This window comes from Ixodes scapularis, unplaced genomic scaffold (assembly GCF_016920785.2).
Source record: "Ixodes scapularis isolate PalLabHiFi unplaced genomic scaffold, ASM1692078v2 PGA_scaffold1__304_contigs__length_218370807, whole genome shotgun sequence".
NCBI classification, from domain to species: Eukaryota; Metazoa; Arthropoda; class Arachnida; order Ixodida; family Ixodidae; genus Ixodes; species Ixodes scapularis.
In genome coordinates, this window is record NW_024609846.1 from 163,557,458 (window position 1) to 163,581,965 (window position 24,508).

The following is a 24,508-nucleotide window of genomic DNA, read 5'->3' on the forward strand; positions in this document are numbered from 1 at the left end:
CCCCTGCAGATGTTGTAAGAAAGTCGATGAAAAGTTGGAGCGGTGAAAAGTTGGAGCGGTGGCATATAACGTCTCATTAGGGTGGTAGATACCAATATTCTGGAATTCGTCGAAGGATGTTCTAAATATTTGTAACGTGTCATGCCAGATAAGGTGTTAAACTTCTCACATTTTATTATTTTTTAAATCTAACGGATAAATATATTTTGAATATTAGAGCCAGCAGAATTGAAATGTTCAACAAGTATGAATCCAGAACGAAGCTTTCAAGTGATTAAAGTTCTTCGCCGCAAAAGGTATTGTTGAATTTTCCGGCTGCACGTGAATTTATCATTTTCATCTCGCTTGTATATAAATGAGAAAAAAAATTGCTAACTCTTTGCTTTTTTTACAAAGGCGTTCACATGCATATCATTTGTAGGGCATCTTCACGTTCTTTCTGTGCGCACAGTTAGAACACTAGAGAACAAATTGATAAGGATTTGTAGCACATAAACAAGTCACAGTGCGACGTAAGACTGTAACATGAGACAGACCTAGTCACGCACCCTTTTCTATTCCCATGTGAAAGGTATGATCATGTGCAACTCTTTGCTTATTTCTTAATCCCGTTCTATCTGCCGTTTTTCTTTAACGCGACCATGAGAGTGGCTTTGTAGTTCACACATGAAATCTTAGGCAGTTCAATTTGGTTCAACCGCTCGTTGTGCACACGTGCTTGTTGCGCGGTCTGCTGCTTTGTTGCCTGTGATGCCGTAATGACGGGAGACTCAACAAAAGAAAACCTCACATGTGCGTCTAGAGGCACGAAGAACCTTATTTTAAAGTTGTAGAAGGAGTGGTTTTTTTTACAGGTGCTAGAGAGGACGAAGCACGCTAGGTCCTTAAGGAATCCATATTCACAAAAAAAAAGGGTTGTTTTTTTACCGATAATGTAATCTATTCCCAAAAATAGACTGTACAACTCTGATGTAAAAATTGTAGCAAGAGAGTTGATTCGAACATGTTGAAGCAACCCGAGACTGAAGAATAGGAACGTTGACTTTCTCTTCTGTTGGTATCAAAGTTCGTATTCCTAAGTCTCGGGTTGCTTCGAAATGTTCAGTACACGCCAGATCATTTGCGTTCTTACATTCTGTTTGTTAAAGTGGAACCCATCAAACCCCTTCAGCCCTTTAGACCCTTCAGCCTTTCAGACACCACCAGCCCTTCAACCCTTTAGATCAAAAGATTGTGAACCATAAAACGAAAATGCCCTCTAGAACGTTATTGGAAATTTATTACACACCTTGAGCTTTCCATGTATCTTATAACATAAAAAGACAATAAGAACAAACGTTTACCGAAACTCGAGCGCAAGCAGCTGTAGACAAATGCTATGAGACCAAATTGGAACAACCGAGTTCTTTGTTGCAAAAGATACATTCCCAGATACTCACACTGCCGCTGGGTAAACAGCTGGGTTCAACTAACAAAACCGAGCAGTTCCACCAAACGTACACATTGCTTGCGATAACGAGAGAATGACGTAGAAGAGAAGCAAGCGACAAGCGCTTTTGATTTGCAAACAAACGTTTACTGCTTTCACTTTGCCTCCCCAGAAAACGTTTTGTTGCAAGTCGAAAGCCTGTGTCATCTGTTAGTTTTCCATGTCCCTTATTCGTTATTGTAAATTAGACACCAGCATGCTCAACCATCCCCAGAATACACACTGTCAGTGGAACGTCTAGCGAAAACCATGAACGCCCAACCAACATCCGCCGCCGTTGAGAAATACTGAGTACAAACACGGTGTCGTTCATGGTGCCCTCGCGGTGGTGTCTCCAGCGCCTTTTTCGCTCGCTGTACGCTTCTGAAGCCTTACGGACGAAGAGGCGCATGAAGCAGGGCACTGAGAGACCACCTCTATCCGTACACTGAGCTGCTCTAGAAGATAGGTTCTATGCATCGGACGGGAAACCGACACTGAGCGTCCGTTCGTTATTGCGCGGTCAGTTTACGCTTCTTGGTGGAGAAAAAAATAGGGCGACCAACTTCTCACGAAGGTTGTATTTTAACTCACTAAAATAGGTTATCTTGAAGCAAACAGCAAAAAGTCCCCCTCCCATTTTCTCCACGCACCCTCTTTCCCTCGTGAGCGAGGACGTAGCGTCATTGGGCGTCCCTAGTACAGCCCGTGAAACACATACACAGGAACACACACACACACAGCTACGGGGCCGGGTTAACCAAGGCTACGACAGGAGGGACGGCGGAACGTCTCAAGTTCCAACACTCATGGCGGCCACCCGATACGGAATTGCCAAGCGGGTTCCCGGACACATATATCTTGAAGGGTCACGTTATCTTCCCTACAGACCCGTGCAGATAGTTTTGATGGGTGCCATGGTTTTACCCCAATTGAAAAAAAAACAACTTCCAGCCCCGATGTGTTATGGGACCGCAATATGTCTTCAAGACTTCATCCTTTTACACCATCAGTCTCCACTTCAGACTTCATTCTTTAGCAATTAAGACTTCAGCACTTCAGACTTCACCCTTTCAGCCTACTAAACCCTTAGCCAACATACCTTTAATGCCAGCCGTACAGCTTTTTATATAGCCGCGACAGACCAAAATGTCTGTTAATCGTTTGCTCAAACCTGGGCGCAAGCAGATATAGACAAAAGCGATCCTACCAAATAGAAACAACCGCGTTCTTTGTTGCAACATTTATATTTCGAGTCGCTCAAAATGCCACTGAGTAAATTCCTGAGATGTAAGTCGCCGCGGGAGTTAATACCTCCACGCGAGCGCGCGTTTTGTTCCGAGAGTCGCTTGTCTTGTGGCTTGCGATAGAACTAGAGATGACGTCAGGGCGAGTGAATGCGGAGTGGGCGGGAAAAGCCGTCTCAATTTAAGGGAACCGTTGTTATCATCCACCTCCTCGCCTGCGGGTGAGCGTAGTTCGAATGAAACAGGGAGATGATTTTGCAGAAGTCAACATCGCCGAGCACAAATGCATTCGGTGACTTGGAAGTTCATGGTTAGACAAATTCGAGATACACTGCTACTCCCAGGAATTAAGCCGAACAAGCTACGAGACTTCCGAGTGACACTTGGAATATCGCGATCTGCTCATGACTGCGATCGTGATCAAAGAAGGTTTACACCCGTGAATTGTTTTTAATAAACTCAACCATGATCTCTTCCGTCCCATTTATCAATAAACTGTGCGAACATTTTTGGTTTGTGGAGCTAAAAAAAGCATTGACAATTATGATGATCCTAGAATTCGCCAGCACCGCTCTCGACGATTTTCTGAACTTAAGGAATTATAATTTTCTTGGCCTCCCACCAGGTGGCGCAAAAAATCATGAAAAGTTATTTTCTTGATTCTTAGATTATGTAAGTTCAATCTAAATCAATAAAACCGGGTGCCGATCACGAGGGAAGTCTAATATATTGCAATATATGCCTATTTATTACAACCCGTTTTATTAAATGTAATTCATTTTATATATTCTTGAAGCAGATGAGACAAGAACAGTAAAGTTTGGTAGGCTTTGAGATTTAAAATCAAATTCTTTATTTTTATTCAAAAATTAAGAGGGGAGGCAGCTTAAAAATCAACTAAGCCGTTGATTAACCATTCGTCTGCCTCCCTCAACAACACCAGCAACATCGTATCAGAAAAATAAGGAAACACATTTAGAAGAAATAGATACAAATATATTTTAAAAACAAATTAGCATAGAATAGTAACAGACTGTTCCTTCAGTTTGCATGCAAGTATTTTCAACGCTGACAGATCCCTAGATAAATAGCGTGTGCATAATTACACACGTAAAATGTAATAATAATAATAATAATAATAATAAATATTTATTTTCAAGTGCCCAAAAACAACCAACAGGTCTTTTCTTTGGTACACATAATAAATGAGGAATTAAAATAACAGAGACATGGCAAAAATGCACAAACGTTACAAATTGGCAACAAGTACTTTCATTTTCATCGCGAACACCCGAGAGTCGCTAAATATATCTACTTCAGCATTGTTGATGCGGTTAAAAAGCAGATGGCAGCGTGATAAAGGCGAGAGATCACAGACAGTATTAATGTAAAAAGTACAATGATTTCTTGTGGGTCGGGAGGGAACATGTAAATTAACACCACTTAAAAGCGAGCCACAATCAGATACACCGTTTACTAACTAATGAAAAAAGACTAAGTCACGTTCCGCTCTTCTATCGGACAAGTTTGTCAACGAAACTTTTTTAAGAAGAAATTCATATTCAAAATAGAAGCGACGATGAGAGTATCGATCATACACAGTGCGTATTAACCTCTTCTGTACATTTTCAATGTTCAATGCCTGAGTTTTATTTAACGCATTCCAAGCTACTGAAGCAAATTCAAGTCTAGACCTGACTAGGGCACAAAATAACCGAACCAAGGAAGGCGGGTTATTAAAGTGCTTCGTAATACGAGATATAACACCAAGCATTCTTGTTGCACTGCCAACGACAAGTGACACAAGGGCAGTAAACGTTAGAACATTATCAAGGTATACGCCAAGGTCTTTTATAACAGAAAGACGTTTGATAGGCATCCCCTCTAAAACATAATCGCAGTCTATTATGGTGTGACACCTTAAGAAAGATACGACTTTTGTTTTCAATGGATTCACAGATAAGTTATTCGCTGTACACCAAATAGCAATCTGTGAAACATCATGCTGTAGAGCCTTGCAGTCGATAGAAGAGTGAATATTCATAAAAAGCTTGATGTCATCGGCAAACAACAAAAGTTGAGCGTTATCAACATATGACGGCAAGTTGTTGATGAATATCAAAAACAACAACGGGCCAAGGATGGAGCCTTGAGGGACACCAGATGTGGAAAAGAAGTGGTCGGAATGACTGTTATCTACACGAACTGTGTGCCGTCGAGATGATAAATAGCTACGGAACCAGTTACATAGCTCTGGGCAACAACCATATGACGATAATTTGTGTAGCAGCAATTCATGGTTTACTTTATCGAAAGCTTTAGACATGTCAAAAAAGATACAATCAACTTGTCCTCTGTTTGTAACAACAGGGGCAAAGTAATTTAAAAAAAAGAGCAAAGATTTGTTTCAACCGAACGTCCCTTTAAAAAACCATGCTGACACCCTACAAACTTATGCCGAAAGTAAAAAAGAATCCGGGAATACATAACCCGTTCAGAAACTTTAGAAAATCCAGATAGCAAAGATATTGTTACAGTTGAAAACGAGCGTGTTGGTTAATAGATACAAAACTTGAAACTATAAAACAGAGAGGACGAGGACGGGAACAGGACATCTTTCAAGTGTCCTGTTCCCGTCCTCGTCCTCTCTGTTTTATACTTTCAAGCTTTGTATCAAAGATATTGGGCGGTAGTTACTTTTCACAGAGCTGTCACCTTTTTTCAAAACTGGTACAACAACCGTTTTTTTCCAAAGGGAGGGAAAAACACCAGAAATAAGAGAGAGGTTGAAGATGTGAAACAAAATAGGTATAAATAATTCGCTACATCCCTTAATAATAAAGGATGGAATAGAGTCAGCTCCTATAGATAGCTTCGGTTTTAATTTTTTTATTGCTTCCGCAATTTCAACGGCATCTACTCTAATACCAGACAAGAAATCATGGCAGTTGGTTTTTATTTCTTGCGGCTGAGTGCTTCGCTGACAGGTTGAATAACAACTGCTGAAGTAATCAGCAAAAATATTGGCAACTTCTGTAGGTGAAGATACATAGTTAGCGTTGTTATCTGTGCGCAGACAAAGACCTTGGTTTAAGTTGCGCGTGTGTTTCTTGGCATAGCACCAAAAGTTTTTAGGGCACCGGTTTAGGCTACACTACACTTGTTTAATGTGCAGGCGTTTGTGCCTAGCGTATAGCTTTTTAACTAGAGCCCTGTAAATGCTAAACTCAGTATAAAATAGAGACAAACCAGTACGTTTGAAGAGTCTATGAAAATGGTCTTTTTTGCAAAGGTAGATTTTAAACTCTTTGGAGAACAATTCAGGGTGAATTGAAGGCTTGGAAATGCGCCGTGGTACAAATGCATCAATTGCGTTTTTAACTATGGACGAAAACGTCTCAATCACCAGCTCAACATCATTTATGACAAGAAGTTCACTCCAGTCAAAGTTTTGGAAGTATTTGTACATGTTCAGGTAATCGCCTTTATGATAGCAGTACGTAGTGAAAACACATTAACAAAGAGTAATAGCAAAATGCATTCAGTTTTCATTTGATCATTTAAACACTGACAGATTCCTTAATAAATATCATGCGCATAGTTTTTTTAGTTCCACAAATAATATCTATGCTCAGTGTGTCTTAACGATTTAAAAGATAGGGCAGGGTAAACCTTAGCAATTGAATTTCGCATTTTATAATACAATGCGGCACTATTCATTTTTCTACACAGCGACTTTCATGAATCACTTATCTTTGTTCAAGGTTGACTACTGTTGAATAATTACGTTCATTGTTTTGAAAATACTTTTTTGTAAGAAATTACAAGTTTTTCGTCGCGATGACTAAGAATTAGCACTATATTGAATTTATTAAACACTGGCTTCGAGTGACTGTTCTGAGGTGCGAGGCAAATAATACGAATTACCTTTTTCTGTAGATTCTGAATTTGTTTAAGATGCGTGTACTTCGTGTTTCCCCAAGCTAAAAAGCAATAGTCATACTGGGAATAAAAGAAAAGAGAATTGTAGATGAGCAACAAACCCGAAATGGGAAGTATATCACGATATTTATAAACTATGTCAACAACCCAGGACAGCTTTCTTTACATATATGCTGCATTAATTGTTTCATCTATTATCATATACTAATTATAGGCTATACCAAGAACTTTTACACCTTCAACTTTATATATTTTATTTCCTCCGATACAAATATTGACCGTATGAAAGCTATATGTGTTACGCGCTTTAAATGGAACTGCCTCCGTTTTGCTCGCATTTATTTGGAATGAATGATGTCGTCCAAGCCTTCAGCTTATAAAAAAAAAAATTTTGCACTATTTATAATTTGATTAGTGTTATTCCCTAAAAAACGACACGTGTATCGTCTGAGTAGATAATAAACTTTACATCGTGATCAATGTTTACGATGTCGTTTTCGTACAATTAAGTTAAAGAGAAGAGCTCCCTGTATACTGCCCTGAGGTACACCTGCCTTTTGTGGCCTAAACTAAGGTAGTTTCTTGTCAATTTCAACGCATTGTATGCCGTAAAAAGGAACTTTTTTTGAAACATTTCAAGGCAATACACCGAATACCATAGAGGTGCAATTTTGGAGCAACATTTCGTGATTGAGCATTACTACTTCGAAAATTAACGAACGTCGCCCTCCACATACTTGCGTATCTCCCAGGGTTCCACACCTTATCAACTACTTAACTGTAGTTTAATTAACCGTTGAGGAAAATGAGAATTCTCATCATCAAACACGAAATATTGCTATGCATACCAGAAAATATTTCATCAACAACACTTAACCAGAGTTTAAAGAAGCTGTGCAACGATTTTAACGCTTTTGCGTTAAAATCGTTTAAAGGTGCTGTGCAACAATTTTGCATATTCTACTTTTGACATTGTTTATTTTGTCACAGAGGACAGAAAACACATCTCCTTCCTTAGAAATGTTGCCATTCCGCCAAGTAATCGTGAGGCAAAAATTAGAATATTTCCCGACCTGCAGCCGCGACCGGCAGCCATGAAAACCACGCGGCGTGACGACAAGAGGGGACTTGTAGAAAGCTAGCAAGTTGTGCAAATATCTGCTCGATAACAGCTGATTTTTCTATAAATTTTGTCGTTCCAACATAAATACAAATGCGTGAAAAATCTGGTATCATCGACAGAACTTTTATTGTACGGAGTTTTAGTGGCGCCATCTATCCGAGGTGAACAAAACCTTCAGCTCTAGCTGCTACCGCGCACAGTCGCAAGAAGCCGGAGGCGGGACGGGGACAGAGCCGGACCCGGACGTTGGCAATTTTCTCTTTTCGCCATGCTGATCGCGCTGCGCAAGCACGTGGTCACGTTGTCGCGAGCGGGTGAGTTCTCGCTCTGAAGTGAAAGCTTCACCGGAACCCCCGCGCAACCTCCATAGACGTCACAGCGCACGTGACTCGGAAGATGGTGAAGAAGTTGAGAGGTGCCGAATAACTCAATTTTTTTCAATTTTTAAAATAAAAACTAGGACATAGAGGCTAAAGCGGTTTTTCGTTCTTTATTTTATAAAGGTTGAGACACCAACTACCCAACTATTTAAGCACAGCGCTGAAACTGTTGCACAGCTCCTTTAAGATCTTTGTAAACATAAGCAATCGCAAGACCCACAGGTGTAGTTATTTCAAAACTATAAGATACAAGAATTAAAAAGAAGGATAAAAAATAATAAAAACACTTGGGGAGAAGACAGAGCGCACATTTCTTTCAAGTAGCAACAAAGATTTACTGATGTCTCCTTCAATACGTACAATGTCTCTACCAACTTATTGAACTGGAAAAGATACATGAAAAGCACCCGCAAAAAAGGAAAATCTCCCAAAATAAAGGAACGATAATATACGTGCTGAAAATTTGCGATTTTAGTGCAATATTGGAAAAGCTGTAGACAACGAAATATTAATAAAAATTAAAACAAAAACCTTGTTTACGTTTGCTCTCATATCGTCTTAACAAGGCCGCATCATCAAGATATTATTATTTCAATGATCTTTTCACAAAATGCTAACTACCAGACAAAGTGGGATTTCGCGCATCCCTATTGGCGATGCTAAACTTTTTTTACAAACAACTTAAACTGTAACATAATTCATACCAGAAGAAAGAGGATTATAATGCCTTTCAAATAAAACCACTCATTGAAAAGAGTGTTTATAATGAGACCAGTAGCGAGAGGCCAAAGGCCATCTAAAAAGCCAGAATCAGTGGGATCCTAACTAGCTTGCCTGGTTTTCGTTTAAGAAAACTGGGCAAAATATTAAGAATCAATGATAACGGTAACCCTGTGTTCAGTACAAAACTACCCGGTGCCGAAATGACTATATATCAAAATGTTCGCACCGAATCGCCCGGTCGGGTAAGATCCAGTGCTTTGTTTGTGCGGACTTTCCCGAGAACTGAACTCAAAAGCGCTCGCTCCTGAATCGCAAATGTGATCTCATTGCACTAGAAGCAGTCGTCGACTCTAACGAGATACGAGTACCGCCAGTCCTTGAAGATGTCAGTCGTTCGACGGCTGTACGCCCTCGATGAAGACCTCGTTGGTTGGGACCTGCTGACCAGGGAGCTATTTCTTTCGTAATTTTTCGCGATTTCCTAGTAGGGGCTGTAAATTTGTGAGTCTAATGGTCGGTGCGGTGATTTATTAAAACACCGCTATGGAGAATCAGAAAGGTACATTACGCGACACAGTTAGCGCAAACAAGCGAATTGCCGGCGTTTTCTGCTCTTATATTTTATCCAGGAACACCGAAAGAATAAGACACAGATGGGAGGAGGAACGACGTGCACTTTCGTTCAACTAGCAAAAGTACAATAAATCCAGAGCGATTTTTTGAGAATCACATCCGTCAGTAAAAAATGAAAGAAAAAGACAAGAAAAGGAGGCGAAAAAAGAAAGGAAAGGATATGTCCGTCAAGTCCTTATTTTTTCTGATGTTCTAATCTTTAACTTTTTCAAGATATTCCCTACTTTCTTTCCTTGCCCCCTTTCTGCGTCTTTTTCTTTCGCTTTTTTACTGAGGGGTATAATTTCGAAAAATATCGCTGTGGCTTTATTGTACCGTTTCTTGTTGGACGAAAGTGAACGTCGTCCATCGTCCCACCTGTGTCTTAATCTTTCGGTGATTCTCAACTCAACCAACAAGCTCGTAAGTCTACATTATATTTAACGGGAATCTTTTTAACAAACCTGGTAGTGTGGTGGAACTTTTACTCATATGTGGCACTAACGAAAGCGGTAAAGTTTAGTGACCGACAATACCTTTCAAAATAAGATGTAAAGAAGAACCAATGTCGTGTTCGCGCTAACAGTTTTGCGCAGTGCACCACTTTACTGCATAGCGTGACTAGAACAATGCTGCTCGAGCTCCGGGCACCACAAGAACGTTTTCTTCTCGGTCGTTCTCAGTCTCAGTTCTTAACACATGAGCGTATTCACTAGAAATTAAAGCATGCTAGCATTTTTCAGGCTTTTCCAGCGCAACGTGCAAGTGGCGTAACTTCCGAAGTTAGTCGGAGATGCCTTATGAGGTTTCGAGGGACCAATAATCACTTATAAAATTTTCCCTTACTAGAACTTTCTAGAGCAGCTATTTTTGGTCTAGGCGTTGAATACAAGATGTCGTAGCATTAAGTGAAGTGGGAACCATCTAGCGCCGAGCGATCTTTGATTCATCCTAAGTTCTTTGATTAGTCTTAAGAGCGCTGCAGCGTGAACTATTGAAAGCTTTCTACATTGTGTATGACCACCATGAAGGCCGATAGAGACGTCGTGAGCCTGATCGCTTAGCCAACGCACTACCGCAGAGCGGGAAGGGTACCTGCGCTAGCTCGACCTGTAACGCTTACTACTAACAAAAGAAATAAAGAGAACATACTCAAGGAATAAAGTGTACATACCAGACGATGCAGAGGTAATCCATACAGCGTATATTTGACTCAATATCAAACAAGCAATAGACTCGATCGAAGTGCGAGTGACGAGAGGAGAGTCCGCCACCAAAGAATGTGTTCGGTGCAAGCCACGACCGGCTCACCGAACACTTTCTCCACACCACGGTTCACGCCACCACTCATATCTTCGACAATGATAAGAGCGAACAACGAGGGGGAAAACTGGCCCTCTATCCCGAATACAAGGTCAGCCTATTCATGCAGGAAGGGTTTACCTCGAAGGATAGGTCAGGGATATCCTCTTGTGAGTCAGCAAGGCACGCCTAGCTGGGCTTAGCTTGTGGGGGAAGTCGAGGGAATCGCAGGCAAGTTTCGCGGGTCCATGTCTCTTTTTTTTCGCTGCCTGAACTCGTGATGCGTGCCAACATCCCGAAGACAAATCTTCAGTGCCAAAATCAGTGTTGCCAGATGGAGAAAAAAAAATCACCAGATTGATCCCCGAAAAGTCAGTAGATTTGCACAAAAATCAGTAGATTCTACGAAATCTGTGTTTTGCCATGTTTTGCTATTTCCATTAAACCACATTCGAAGAAATAGTATAGAGTAACAAATACCATGGTAATATACACAAATAAAAATGAAAAAAACAAGACCCAACTGAAGTTTACCTGTTTTATAGAGGACAAAGTGAAATAGCACCGTGAATCTTTTTCTCTTTTTTTTTTCAGCATTGACTAGTGCTGCAATTTCGAGGATTATTCTTTGCAATCGAGACTGAGCCACTTTTGGGATCAACAGATGAGTGCGACATCCGCCTGTCGCTAATGTTGAAACAAAGCCAAAACAAGACGTTACGGTAAGTGCGCGCATACATGTCCACTGGAATGAATGGAAGTCCTCTGCAAGCTGCCATCTTTCCTTACTGGGCTGTGGAAGGTTTTTGACGCTACGCTGTTGGCGCGGAGCACTTTTGAGGCTACGCGTCGTCTGCTACGGGCTTATTTCTCATTCGCCTGACCCAAAGTTTGCGTTCAAACGTAGAGAAACTTAATTCGTTAGCCTTTTAGGCCACGGAGGAATAGCATTATATCATTTTCTCGCCAGAGCCTGCCAAATAAAAGTAAAGAGCTGAAATTTGGATGTCGATCCCATGCGTGCCGCACAGCGAATGAATGAAAATAGCGGCCCTCTCCGCTCAGCTCGGATCAGCCGAGAGTTCAGGCGCATGCGTCCACGCCTCTCGCTCTGCGCCGCGGGCTGATTGGCTTACTCGGAAGAGGGACGTTACGGCGGCGAGATCACAGACTGCCCAAACTCTCCCCATATACGTGGCTTGCACATGACGTCACTTCGAATGACCTCCAGAGAAAAGGGGATGAAGGAGCTCCTCTCTTATCAGGATCCTCCTTTGTGCCTCCCGGATTTGCACAGGCGTCGCCTTCTCCTCCCAGAAGATTATAGAAGATTAACCTATCAATCGAAATTCTTACAAAAGCAGCTTCCCTCTGCTCCTTTTACATGGTGGTCAAAAGTGTCCGATGTGACGTCAGTGCAAGGAGCCTATAGGCTCCTTGCACTGACGTCACATCACATACTTTTAGGCTCCTTGCTCTGACGTTGCTCCTTGCTATAGGCTCCTTGCACTGACGTCACATCGCATACTTTTGAACACCATATAAAAGGAGCAGAGGGAAGCTGCTTTTGTAACAATTTTGAGTGGCAGGTTACTCTTCTATAATTTTCTGGGAGGAGAACAGCGACGCCTGTGCTTATCCGGGAGGCACAAAGGAGGATCCTGATAAGAAGGGAGCTCCTTCTTCCCCTTTTCTCTGGAGGGCATCGGAAATGACGTGATGTGGCCCGGATGTCACCGTCGACGGGCTTCTGGGCAATCTAGCCAGTGCTTCTTTTTTTATTTTTGGGAGAATATGAGTTTCCTTTGATTTGCGACCCTGGGAACTGAAGGGGCCAAATAATAAATTTTAATATGTTTGCTAAAAAGAAGTCAGTAGATTTTCTTTTTTTTTTCTTTTTTTCAGTGAATCAGTAGACCCGGGACAAAATCAGTAGATCTACTGATAAATCAGTAGACCTGGCAACACTGGCCAAAATAGCAAAAGTTTGGATTTGGATCGTGGACTAAAGTGGATTTTTGATTGTAAAACAGGGTTGCCATACGCAAGTCTCAAAAGATCACCCGTGATCGCCGAAAAACCACACCCGCCTCGCGCCAATCACCAATCGCCTCTCGGTGTGTCTGAACGGGGTCGCTCGCGAATCGCATCCGCAAACGCTTCACGAACGCGGATCCGCTTCCAGGGTGAATGCGCCATTAGTGCGCTGAAAGATATATCACCGCTATCTTTGCTCGCTCGGCGCGTGCGGCACGAAGAAGCTCGCCGTTATACTTTATCTCAGCTTAGCAAGGAATAACTGCGAAGGCTGTGCAAGCGCGAGCGGCTAGCTTCGACTGCCTTGACTGGAGCACTCGCTGCACGAGCGCTCGTGCAGCCGCCGAGGCTTGATCCAAAGCAACTAGCTCGGGCTTTTGGCACGCGCGGCTAACAATACTCCATGCTAAGGTGAGACGAAGAATAAGGAGTATTCACTGGCGGCCATATCCGTGTGCGCAACTGCTGAGCGCGTGCTGATGGCTAGCTTCCACTGTTCTTTTGCAACGTACATTCCACACCGTCAAAATGGCCGGTCTTAGCAGCCTATTAATGGGGGCTCGTTCTGAGCATGCGCTCTAAACAGCACCCACAAATATAGCGCCCAGTGAATACTCCTTATAATAGCAAATCAAGCGCGCGCTCCTTCTTTTTTTTTTTTTCATTTTGCGAGGGTTGGGGAGTGGAGGGGAGAGGGAGTCAATCCAGCGCGCGCCCCGAGCGAGCAACGATACTGGTGATAGCTTTCAGCGCACTATACTCTGTTTCATACTTGGCGTGGAACGGTGTCAAAGCTACTGGCGCGAGCACGTGGTTTCATCTGTGTTTTTGTTTGCGCGAGAACGCGTGCAAATGATCAACGAGATCAAGTCCCATGCACGCGCCAGTAGCTTTGACAGCGTTGCACACTAAGTGTGAAAGAGAGTATAAGAGGGGCAATGCCGAACGCTTGGGGAGCGCCGAGTGGAGGGCGTAAACATATCGGAGTAGGCCTCGCACCCTCGCCCCTAGGCTCACTTCCAGGCGGCGCAGCCAGTACCGCGAGCCACGCGCTACTCTGTTCGCATTTCATTTCTCCCCGATAGTACCTTACTTTCTCCTCTGTCCCATTCCCTCGGGGTCGTCTCAGTTGTCACGCTAATGTCGTCTAATAAATTCCCTTGCCTCCTCGCCATTTACACTTATCTCATTTTCTGTGGTCAATGAACACTGGAACCCTTCTGTTTTTATTCCCTGCACATTAATGTGCTCCCAGGGCCCGTTTGCTCGAAGCCGGTTAACTTTAACCGCGGTTAAAAGTTTACCGCCCTTCCCTACTAGGTACCTACAAGTACCTAGCCAAGTTTGACGAGTGCTGGATGAGCGATAGCTCCGTGTTTTATTATGGGGTGGTAGTTGGTGTCACCTACTGGCTGTAGCGAAAATACGTGGCGTCCGTGGAAAGGTTCCCGAAAGGGGGGGACCCAAAAAATGCGCGCTGCCGGGTTTTCGCGACGCAGCGCGGCATACATTTGAGCTTAAGAAACAATTTTTATTGCTCGTGGTACAAATAATCGGCAAGGTAAAACTAAATTAACCCTTATTTGGAAATCTTCTAAATATTTGGCTGCTATGAAGTGAAGAAAAGCCTTGTTGAAATTTCCTTCCGAGTTCGAAAGAGGACGACGAAGTTTAGTCCTAGAAACGATGAGAAAGAAGTGAGCAGTGAAAGGCGAGCGGTACACCGGCAGCATGGTTGGCCAGCATCTAGGAACTGTATATAACACCGTCATAAATTGAAAAACCTGTAACTCGGCTCCACTGAAAATTGACCTATTAGTAAATTACCCGAACATCGAGAAGAACGCTGGAAGTGTAATTCTACGATCCGCGCGCACTGGCCTTCCACATATAAAAGATTTGAAGCAAATAATCATAATAAATCGTTGACGAACGCGCGTGCACGGCAAAATTTGTTTTAGGCTTTTTGCTTCAGAACAGTAATTACTGCAGACGCCAGCAGGTGCAGCGCGTGTAACTACACTCGTAGCATGCACCTCGGTGCTTTTGAAATTTAGCAAAAGGTCTATGGAAACGCTCTCTGCTTTTGTGCGTTATCAATACCCGGCCGATTGAGTCAAGGCAATCCACTTTCCAGAGACGTTGCCATGCAGACAACTATCGCGTTCATTTAGGCTTAGGAATGGCCAGAGTCGAAAGTCTATCTAAAAAATGCGGCGAGGTCATTGCTCATGTTTTACGTTTAAGTGAGGTAAGGCAATGCGAAAACCTCCTGCACCATTCGTTGCTGACAAACGCGCCCGCTACTGCAGCTACTACGACGTATTAGTTCTAAAGCGAGCGGCGCTCACTCACCGGGGCACCGCCATGTTTCCCCGCCGTCCTTGCTCTGCCGGTCACGTGACCCAAAATTCCCCCTCGTAGGGAAATCCGGTTAACCGCGGTTAGTTAACCAGCTTCGAGCAAACGGGCCCAGAACCTTTTTGCTATACTTCCATCATCCACTTCACTCCAGCTCTACCAATCTTGGCCTGAATAAGAGAAGATGCCTCTCCTATTCTTTCCTGACACGTATTCAATTTCGATGCAACCTCAGCTAGTGTGTAACTCCTTTTCTTCGCCCTTCTGTGTTCCCATGAGGCATCTTGTCACCCTGCTATGGCCGCCTTAACTTCACTGTTTCACCAGCTTTTTGGTGTGTGCTTCCGTCTCCTTCTTTCTCTCTGTTTGATCTTGAACTTCTCTAACTCTTTTATAAGTGTTTACTAAATCGACATATGCTCATTCTTTCTCCAGTTTTCTGGATACTATAATCTCAATTCGTTCAGATACTTCTTGTAGTTGGGCATCGTTTAGGATCAGTATACGTTCTCGTTCCATAATTCGTTTCTCTGGTTGTGCTGTACTAAACTTTATTTGATGTCGCTTATTATCACTTCCTAAGCTTTCTGTGCTTTCCTCATCTACTTGCATGTGTCCTACTATAGTATACAATTTGCTAGACATCAGACAGTAATCAATTGTTGAGGGCAAATTGTTTCTCTCCCCTATTGGAAAAACGTACAAGAAACAAACCTGCCGCTTTTACAATTCTGGTATGACACCATCATAATTTCTTGGTATTATGTATGCAGCTAGTTTGGTTTGGCGTTCTGCATAACTGGAGATACCGGCACCGCTATGGCTCCGGGTCTGTCTATACTGGCAGCCAGTTTGCTTGCCGATATGATTCCGTGTGGCTGGTATGATTTTGCGTCCGATGACGTAGGGGACCACTTCTTTCCAACAAAAACGCTTACACCACAGGACCACCGTTATAACTAAATCATACATGCAGAAAGACGACCGCCATCTTCCAACAAAAACGTCCATCGTTCGCCACCGGTATCGTACATACACCATGGATGTCGAAAAAAAACATAAGCCGCGTTTACATGAATGCGACTTAGGGCCGGTTGCACCAACGTCGCTTAGCGCAAAGCGGAGCTTAGCCGGGAACTTAAGCTTAGTTTCGGTTTCGTTCGGTTGCACCTAACTCGCTTATCGCTAAACCTAGCACTAAACTACGCTTAACTTAAGCGCCCAACATTGGGCGCTTTGCTTCTGGTTGTTTCTTAATCCTGGATTAAAAACATGGCGGCTGGTTTGTCACGGTCGACGCGGTGGACGAAATTGGTTGTGCAAAGTGTTTTAGGCTACATCAGCGTGAAAGTCTCGACAAAATGACTTTCGATTGTGACAAGGATGCAAAATATTGTCGCGTGAAATGTTTATCGACCCCTGTTTTCAAGTTGGCTCTCCACTTTCAGGGCGTGTTAGCCCTAACCGAGAAACGTACGAAGCTGTGGGGCTCACGTCTGTATTCCCGTTGGTTCTTCTGTCAACGAGCTTATTCGTATGTACTTACTAATTTTCGCATAGCTGTAACGTATTGTTATTTACCACCTTGTTTATCTACACTTGCAGCGCGTATCTTTCAATCTGATCAGCGCGTTGAATAGTGGCAGTACATGATCTCGGCGATCAGCTGATTGTCGACACCTCGGCCGTTTGCATTAGATTGCGGCGCTTTTAAGTAATAAAACAGCGAAAATTCAATTTCTTTCGTTTTCTGAGTTTTGAGACAATCTTCAGTGAATTTTCCTCATCTCGCGAGTAGAATCTTGGCTTCAGAAAACTGTATCGTTCCATAACTGTAACTTTTTTGGTGTTCGCATTTATTTTATATACTTTGCTTTATATCTTTCATTTGTTTCCCGAGAACGAGATACTGTTGTTTCCGAGTTGTGCTCTGTGATGGTGTTTTCCCTTTACTTTTGTCGTTTGTTGTCATTGTGACGATGGTTGAGACTATATACCGGAACACGTTTTTAATAAAATTCAGTTGAAAGTTGCGCCTTGTTGTGTCCTCCGTAACTTTTTTGGTGATCGCGATTTTTTAGGAATATTTTGATTTATATCTTTCATTCGTGGCGACGACAAATCGTAACGACTACTATATTAGATTCGGTCATTGCTGTATCGGGGCAGGCTGGGGCAGGTGATGCGAAGAGACGACCGTTCTTGTCGGCGCGATGTGATGTACTAGTGGGAGTTTTTTTTTTTTTTTTTTCTGAACTCGACAGTGCGAAACTGAAGTCCGTTTGAGGCTGCAGCGGATGTTCAACGACGGTACAGTGCAGTTCTGTCACCTTGCTGATAGCAACGAGTACCGTCGATGCAAGGTCTCGTGACCTGACCTCTCGACGACTTCTATTCGACGATTACCGGGCATTTTCGCAGCTGCCGTGGCGAGTTCGTCACTGTTTTGAACTTCATCGGTCTCAGGCTTGACTTGGTTTTAGTAGTCATCTTACTTGCCTACTTATATCCATGATGTTTTGTCTTCAGCGATGTAGTGAGTAGAGTGCCCTTCTCGCGTTCGGCGAGTTTTGGGGCCCCCGATGGCTCCTTCGCCTCAAAATGTGAGCACGAAAACTGCTACCACTGTCAAAATATCCTGTTATCAACCGATATTAAACACACAATCACAGATGTAAAGAGCATTCGTGTTTATTTGAAGCTTTGACTTCTGTTATTGCAAGTTAAACGAAAAAATGATTGAATTTGGAGACCTTTAATTTGTTACTCACCGAAGAAATACAGCCAAAAGCAGACGCCAACGACGACTACTACGGCAGTTTTTCTTTTTTTGTTTACATCACGTGATTCCTCTCCGCCAATCGTATTCGTCGCTCTGAGCGTTCCCTAGTTTGCTCTGTTTGTCCCTAGATTCCCTACGCAAATCCAGCGTTTAGCTAGGGGCGCGTCTGTAAAGCCGGCTTAACCTTGGTGCAACCGGAATTTAAACCCGTGCTTACCTAAGCTCGGTTTAGGCCGCTAAGCCGGCTTAGGAAAGCGCCGCTTTGGGTTAAGATAAGCGACGTTGGTGCAACCGGCCCTTAGTCGCATTGAATCCAGTTGCCGCATTCAATATATGGTCATGTAAACGGCATAATGCGCAAAGCGCATCGCATTTTGGAACGGGAAGGATAATCGCAAGGCGCTCGCTGCGGGAGCGAGTGAACAGCTGAGAACATGGCGGCGGCCAACCTCGTCGGCGGCGCGAAGAGCGGTCCCGCAATTTTTCTTCCCGAGAACAAACGCAAGCTTTTGTTGCGATCATAAGTAAGGGGAATATAGCGGAGCTGCTCGGTGAGGGCGGCCCCGTCCAAACCTTTGCGAAGTACGACTTGCGCTTCCGAAGGGGTCACAATGACTTCAGTGCACGCACGAATGACACCGAGAGCTCCGAGCACTGTAGAGCACTGCATGGTAGCGCAGAACGAGCAGCTCCTACTTCGGTGCCGTTCCTGGTTGCGCAAGAGCCTCTCGGACTCGGGGTCCGGTTGGTCCGGTCGCGATCGGCGAGGTCTGGCGCGGCGAAACGCGGAGGCTTCCTCAAAGCGTGCGCACACACGTCGCCTCTCGTTCAGAGTGAACCGGCGGCCCGGCCTGGAGTCCTAAACGCCTTGGTTTTGATGCTTCTTCCGTCTCGCAACTTCTTCCACAGCACCGAAGACAGCGGACACGATCTTTACTTTCACTGAATGCGTCGAAAGGACTCCACGTGCGATGCACCGGAAAACGTGGTGCGGCTGGTGCCGGAACGGAACTGCGGAACTTCGAGCTTTGAGTTAACGTGCACGGCAAGAAACCGATCGTAACACCAAGCCGCGGATACCGCATCGCCGGTCGACAGCGGCAAACGGCCCGTTGCTCGTACTCGGCAAACTCGGCGTCTTTTCGTGGCCCCTCGCGTCCTCGCAACCAGCCACAAACTCACCAGCCCGCAACCGTAGCGACCGTAGCCGGCGTTGGAGAAAACCGAAACCGAAACTTAAGGCTTCCGCCCAGTGGCTTCGGTGCTTCCGCTGCCGCGGCTTTTCTAACTTCGCGGCTTCCACTTCCGGTCGTCGCGGAGATGGCGAACAATGGCGAAGATAGCGCGATACGGTTCGTTGGCTCGTTTACGGTTACGGGACAGATGTTTTGCGGTCCGTTTCTACTGCGTCTCTAGTTCTAAACTCCACGGCGCCTCTCATAGTTCAACCAGGTGTGGTCGGCCTGGGTCAGCGCGGTCGGCTCGCCTCGTCCGATCTCCGGACCGCCGGCGACTTCCGAGTTCTTTAGGCCTGGGATCCGAAGGCGTCTGTCTCCGTGAAACGGTAAGCGAATCTCGTCCCGTTTTCGTTCTACTTTTAAATTACGTTTGGTGCGCTACAGTGTAAGCATGCGTGCTAAGTGTTCGTGACAATTTTGAACTAGAATGATTGTGCTTCATTGCGGTTTGTCATTTACCGCAAATGTAAATCGAGCAATGAACGAGGAGTAAATCGAGCAATGAACGAGGAGCCATGCTTGAAAACGATGTATGTACGATGTTAACTTCTACCTGTGCGGCTTTAAAGAAATTCAAGACTGGTTACGGTTGGATGCGAGGCTGGTCCCAATGCAATGTTAAGCACTTAGAGCGCCTTTCTGAACGGCATGTAAGCAATATAGCGATCAACGAGACGAGCGACGGCGAGAAGCTACGAGTGCCGGCGCCGAGCGACGAAGATTTCTCACTCCCGCTGCTTGCGCCGCTCGGTTCTTGGGCTTCTAGAAAACGTCGCTCATCGCCTTGGTCGCTCGCACCAATCGCTTTCATAATGTGTGTATCGTCGCGCGGCCGTGTTTATTCAAATATAAATCGACCTTTTTTTTTTTCTTTTCTTTTTTTTTTTTTCGGAAATTGTGACTAAAGAATTTCGACACCTGCATTCGCGACCGAATTTTGCAACCCTACCGGAAGCATGAAGCTATCGAGTCACCGAGCCGGCGTTGCCGTAGAGCCGCGCCGCTTCTTGTTTCAAAAAGCTTTTGGTAACCGCAATGGCTCGCCGCCCGCGGTGGCCCGTGCCGCTCCTCGGGCGTCGGATTTCGACATCGCGCCTCTAGCGTTCCCCTTGCTGGGCAACGGAGAAGGAGAGGAACGCGATGCGCCACGCACTTTACCCTCCATCCTTGCAAACGCGCACAAAAAAAAAAGAAAAAAAAAAAAAAAAGTTACTTTTGTTAGTTGCTTGAGGCGGCTCGGCTCGCGTGTTGCTCATGGCGACACGGCGGCTTTGCTTGCGTCTTTGTAGTTTGTCTTCCGTCGCTTCGCACCTTCTTTCGTTTCCTGTCGTCATTTTACAACGGTGTCAGTGAAGTATTGCTGCGAATATGCGAGGGTGTCTACCCAGCTGAAGAAGCTTCGGACGACGATGACATGTCCAGAAGTTCTGACGGTGATGAAGTTTTTGGCATCGCCCCGTGATTTAGCTGAGAGTGATGTAAATAAAGGTTTGTTTCTTTCTTTTGCCCAAAGTTTCCCCTGTTCTTAAAACTAAAAAAAAAAGGTCGACCTGTATTTGAATTTTTTTTTTTTTCGGTGGATTTAATAAATAGGGTTCGACCTATTTTCGAGTAAATACGGTAACTTTAATTTTTATTTTGGGTTCCGTCGGACGCAACTCGAATGCTTGACAGTTACGTTGGGCGTAACTTTAATTTTTATTTCGGGTTCCGTCGGACGTAACGTTAGACACTCCGTTACACTTAAGGAAAATAGGGGCTGCTGGCTCATCATATAAACCAACCATTCGTGTTTAATTAAAATGCATCACTGACCTCAAAAAAAAAAAAAAATGATACTGCTATCCTAGAGTTTATGCTATAGGAATGTAGCGCTTCAGATAAATTTGTTAATTTTTACTTTTAGTCCCTGCCCCCTCCAGATACCACATCTGGCCTAAAGCAGTGTTCCGGATCTCCTTCCAAGACCTCAGGCGGGTCGTCATTCAATCCATGAGGCGGCGGCGTCTCATGGGCGTGTTGCTGTTGCTTACTGGATGGTGCTACCGAGGGAAAAGTGGTCATGCTTGGGAAAGGCAAGTATGGCCGCCGTAAGTATACATTTGTCTTTACCTTTGCTCGAATCCACTTTTAAGAAATGCACAGTTCGCATGTGTGCATCTCTCAATGTTTCCACAGTCGGCTGTGTTTTTTTTTTTTTTTTGAGTGCTCCAACTCTGCTAGCACTAGTTTCTCTAGATCATGCAAATGGGATGCAACACTAAACCACATATGTTCTCACAACAAACAGTGCTGTGCAGAAGCACAGTGGAATTTACTCTAGCTTTATAATGCAGCACAAAATAGTTGACTCCAAGTATAGCTACTTTTGTGACTCCGTTTAACCAAAAGCTCTGCCGAAACAAACTTGCCGCCTTATAGGTAGTGCAAAAGAACCTCGTGTGCCTAACCTGGAGAAGGGCATTTTTTTTATAGGTCAATTTTTTCTTAAACCAATACCTTCAGCCTCCTTGAAATGTTAACATCATGTGACACACGGAAGAACAGTAAACTCTTTAATGTTGGCGAACCTTTAATTTTCGAGGCCTTTAATTTTGCAGAATTCAGTGGCTGCGATTATGTGCTCTGTGACCGATTCGAGAAGAAATAGGGGCCACGAAGATAAGGGGGTTTTACTGTACATCGGAGGAAAGAGGAAGTCACTTGTTTGTATGCAAGAGTAAAACCAACAACAACAATCATGGTGTCGACACTTTGTGAGCCTATCTGTGTCTATTGAATGATATCAGTTTTGTTTTAGTTCGTTAAACATTGTTGCCTGTACACTGTGGGATGTCGTCTTCAACACGAGCAGTGGTTTTCCCTGAAGCAGGCAGCATGGACGCGTGCCGCAGCGCAACATAGTTCATTTGCAGGTGGTACCGCAGGTTGAAGGATGGTTGGCACAATATGGGGGAATCACAATTCAATGTTCTACCTCGGGCGTAGACAAGATTTGCTCATTCTAAATCATTTTGTCTAAAAATCGGGGATTTGCGATGAATGTACCCGCATGGTTGGAAGGGCCAGACAAGCCTTGTGAGCGCTTCGTTTTCTAGCGTCTCAGTCCTGAACCCACTCACGCACCACATGTGTAGATGTTCCAATACATGGGACCACTTATTTGGAAAATGGTGAATGGCAACTGTTATCTTTATCAGACTTCTGTATTATGGTCAAAGTTGGACTGCATATTTGCAATACGTTTTCTCACTTAAAAATATGTCATACTAAAATATGTAGAATAGCCGATGACAAAAAGAGAATGGCTGGGCGTCCTCCAGCACGTGCTTGTGCTTTTCACCCCACTTTGGACAGATGTGCTCGCTCCAGGCTCATGAGGCGCTGAAACGTCATCGAAGGTAGCAGACGGGCTGGTGGTGGAACAACGGAGACTTCTCCCTGCCTTCCTCATGCTGTCAGTGAGCGTGTACCTCTATACTCTAACTTAGGTTAACCTGCACAGAGCTGAGGAGAATAGGCTTGGCGAGTGCCCTTACTGCATATGCATTTGTACAGCTGAGGCACTTTCTGAATCAAGAACATTGTGTATCTTACCTTCAGAACCACATCATTTTGGGGGTGCAAAAGGAATTGTAAGGCATATCTTTGTTTGTATTGTCCTATTACGCATCGCAGGCACGTAGCCAGGGGGAGGCTTATGAGGCCCGCCCCCCCCCCCCCCCCCCCGATATCTTCCATTTTGCATGGGTCCTCCTCTCCCCCCTCCCCCTCATACAGCATTTTGTTATGAGTGGGCCCCCCCCCCCTGAAACAAAATCCTGGCTACGTGCCTGACGCATCGACTCCAACTTAATGCGGAGTCGACCCACCTTGTTGATAAATTTAATGCCTGCCAGGTAATTTGTTTTGCATTCAGTTAATATATCAGTATTCAGTTAGGTATCCCAAGTCATTAGTCGTTGAGATGCAGTCTCTCTGTAAGTCAGTCATGTTTAACATTCATAAAACTGCTTGTCAAATAATGGCACTGTCGAGGACATGTACTCGGCTCGAGCAATCGCTGTCCACAAGCTGGTCGTGTGGATACGGGCAGCAAACATCCCGGTTGAAACGTCCTTCCTCGCAATGTAGCTCAAGACTAGGTCAGGGCCCCACTCACAAACGTCTATACTTTGCATCTCTTTAAGCTGGACCACTTTTGACACTACAAGCCATTGCAGCAAAAACAGTGTGACACATTGTGAGGTTGGTGCAATGCGCGGCGGCGGTCGAAAGGGCGCTCCATTTGAAGAGCTTCGTATGTCCTGAAGCCGCCGCTCGCAGGCGGCTCTCCGTTTGTATACACGGCGGCTTTGGCTCAGAGCGGTGGATGGTGAGGTGTTTTCTTCGGCGGTGTCGGGTCCCGATCATTGCGCGCCCGCGGCAGTGCACCTGGAAAGACCCTGTACGTGATCCGAACGGACAGCATCTGGGATCGACTCGTCGGGGTCCCTTTCTTCTTTCTCTTACCCGACGATGTTCGCCTTTCCGGTCCTCACCGCACTGCGTCTCTCCGTCCTGGCGGCTCTCTGCTTCTCAAGGGGAGCCAGGCCGTGATTCCAGATACTGCTATGGGTTCCGACTCGTGTCGGCTTTCGTCATCTTCTCTTTGGAGAACCGCCTTGGCAGGTGGCTACGCCGACGCCGCCACACGTGGAAAGGGTGCCCGTTCGGGCCTTTTTCCTGCGACCCTTCCGGTGTTCGGAGACCAGCGATCACCCAGGGGTTCTCGTTCGGGCCCCAGAGGAAGGGTACGTGACCTCTCGTATGTATGTTATGAGGGCGTTGCCAACTGCACCCAATAGGAGGGGTATTGGACTGTGATTGGGTGGAACAAGTTGCGGCCACGGGTTTTAAACCCGAGGAGGACTGGGGGAGGAGAGTTTTTTGTACGGGCTCCAGGGAGTGACCAGAAATACGCTCCCGGAGCGGGTCTTGCCGAAAGACTCCTGCCGTGTCCGGCAAGGATGATTGTTCTGTAAAATTCTGCTCTTGTAATTTTTATATTCGCTCTTAATTAGTAAACGCGTTTGTTCTTCTTGACGTCAAGTCTCCTTGATGCGTTATTCGACATCCTCGACAAGAGGCAAGACTTCAAAATTGACATCAAGCAGCTAGCATCAGCATCAAACATCATCATCAGAGAAGAAAAGAACCTCACTGGCGCAGTCGACAGGATGCGTATGCAAGGCTGCTGATCGAGGAGTGCTGGTGACATCGAGACGTCTGCTGGAAGCCGGGATCTCGGAAC

General features: G+C 44.7%; 1 protein-coding gene across 4 annotated transcripts in view; it reads right to left on the minus strand.

Moving 5' to 3' along the window:
* The window catches only part of LOC8051728 (urease subunit alpha), a 286,808-nt gene that overhangs the window by 120,701 nt on the left and 141,599 nt on the right, over window positions 1-24,508 (minus strand). The window lies entirely within an intron of this gene.